This window comes from Cervus canadensis, chromosome 12 (assembly GCF_019320065.1).
Source record: "Cervus canadensis isolate Bull #8, Minnesota chromosome 12, ASM1932006v1, whole genome shotgun sequence".
Taxonomy (NCBI): domain Eukaryota; kingdom Metazoa; phylum Chordata; class Mammalia; order Artiodactyla; family Cervidae; genus Cervus; species Cervus canadensis.
In genome coordinates, this window is record NC_057397.1 from 45164811 (window position 1) to 45167101 (window position 2291).

Consider the following 2291-nt stretch of genomic DNA (forward strand, 5'->3'; position numbering starts at 1 on the left):
GAAGGAGGAGAGTGAAAAAGTTGGCTTATAGCTCAGCATTCAGAAAACTAAGATCATGGCATCCGGTCCCATCACTTCATGGCAAATTGATGGGGAAACAGTGACTGACTTTATTTTCTGGGCTCCAAAATCACTGCAGATGGTGATTGTAGCCATAAAATTAAAAGATGCTTACTCCTAGGAAGGAAAGTTATGACCAACCCAGACAGCATATTAAAAAGCAGAGACATTACTTTGTCAACAAAGGTCCATCTAGTCAAGGCTATGGTTTTTCCAGTCGGCAAAGTCCCCATTAAAAAAGAACAAATAAAAAAAATTGCACAACTAAAATAGGAGTCACCTGATGAAGCTCTGAGTTCCAGCTGCCATGACCACTTGGCTCATGGACTTCAGCTTGTGAGTTGAACACTGCCCCAAGCCAAAATCAGGTGACCCAGAATAAGTGGAGCAGAAAGCTGCTCACTTTCTTATCCACCTGTTGCTACAACACAATAAATTTAAAAGTGAGTTGTATTGTATAGTGTGAAAACCCTGGAAGGGTCCAGGGCAGTTGAAAAACTAGCATGCAACTGGGCTGGATTATAAGTGCTAGGTGTCCACATCCAAAAATGCTGATCCTACTCTCCTCTACTCTGGCTTGGAGCATTATGTCTAGCTCAGGGTGCCATTCATTAGGGGGGAAAATTATAGGGGAGAATAATTTTGATAATGATAATGAAGATATAAGTAATAAAACTTAGATTACTTGTAACAGGCCATGCGGCATTCCAAAATCTTCTACACATATTAATTCATGAATCCTCGCAACAGTCCTCTCAGGTGATAAACCAAAAGCACAGAGAGAGGCTGTTACTTACTCGTGGTCATACAAGCAGAAATTGGCAGGGCCATGTTGTAAAGCCCTTAAGTTTGGGGCAGGATAGAGACCTTTTCTTATAGTAATAGTGTTAGCCTACATAATACAGAGGATCAGGGAAGACTCTCTTGAGGAGGTGGCTTTTCAACTAAGATGTGTAAGATTAACAAAACAGAAATAAGTTAGGGATGTAGGAAATTTACCATAACCAGGGGGTAAGAGGGTGGGGGATAAATGGAAAGAATGGGATTGACATGTACACACTACTATATATAAAATAATAAGGACCTACTGTAGCACAGAGAAGGCTTCCCTGGTGGCTCAGACGGTAAAGTGTCTGTCTACAATGTGGGAGACCTGGGTTCGATCCCTGGGTCGGGAAGATTCCCTGGAGAAGGAAATGGCAACCCACTCCAGTACTCTTGCCTAGAAAATCCCATGGCCGGAGGAGCCTGGTGCAGGCTACTGTCCATGGGGTTGCAAAGAGTACTCTACTCAATATTCTGTAATGGCTATTTAGGAAAATCATCAAACAGTGGATAGACTGTGTGTGTGTCTGTATAACTGATTCACGTTGCTGTATGCCTGAGACTAAAACAACATTGAAAATCAACTATACTCCAATAAAACATTTTTAAGTTAAAAGCAAAAGAAATTAGACAAAAGGGGAAGGGATGGAATTGCAACTGCTCTAAGCACAGGGACCAGCGAGTGCAAAAATCGTGAGGCAGGAGCATTCGTGGTGTATTTGGTAATTTAAAAGGCGCAGTGACTAGAGCACAGTGAGGAAGAGAGGGGCCAGGAAGCTTGGGCAGGAGGCGGGGGCAAGACCATTGTATTTTCTTAAGCACTTTGGGTCACAGCACTTAGGCAGATATTATCTCATTATCTACTCATTAGATTCCAGACCCTAGCATGTATTTCAGAGAAGACGGTCTATAAATATAGGTTGACTGAATGAATGAACCCCTACATTTTAAATACCATATTTAATGGTTTTATGCTACCTTAGTTGCTGCAGACTCATTAAAGTGAATGTGTCAGGGGCACATAAAACTGCACAGAGAGAAGTTGTCTTTTCTTTTCCCCCTTTAAAATAAGCCCAAGAATAAAGCTGAGTCCAGTTAGCGCTTCACTGGCAAGCACCGCGCGTGAGCCACTTGCCAGTGTCGCGAAACTAGAAGACCCTCTAGCAAGAGAATCACCTTTGCGCTAGCTCAGTCCGGGGCTGCTCACCCGTAGGGCGGGTTCCTAGGAAAAGGAAATGGTCGCTGCGCCTGCGTCGCTCCTTCTGGGTCCGAGGCTGGCTGCGCAGGCGCACAGGTACCATTTTGACCGTAAACATCCTGCCGATTTGAACCGAGGATTTGGGCGGCAGGAAGAGCCGCGGCGTAACGGCAGCCATCTTGTTTGTTTGAGTGAATCGGAAAAGGAG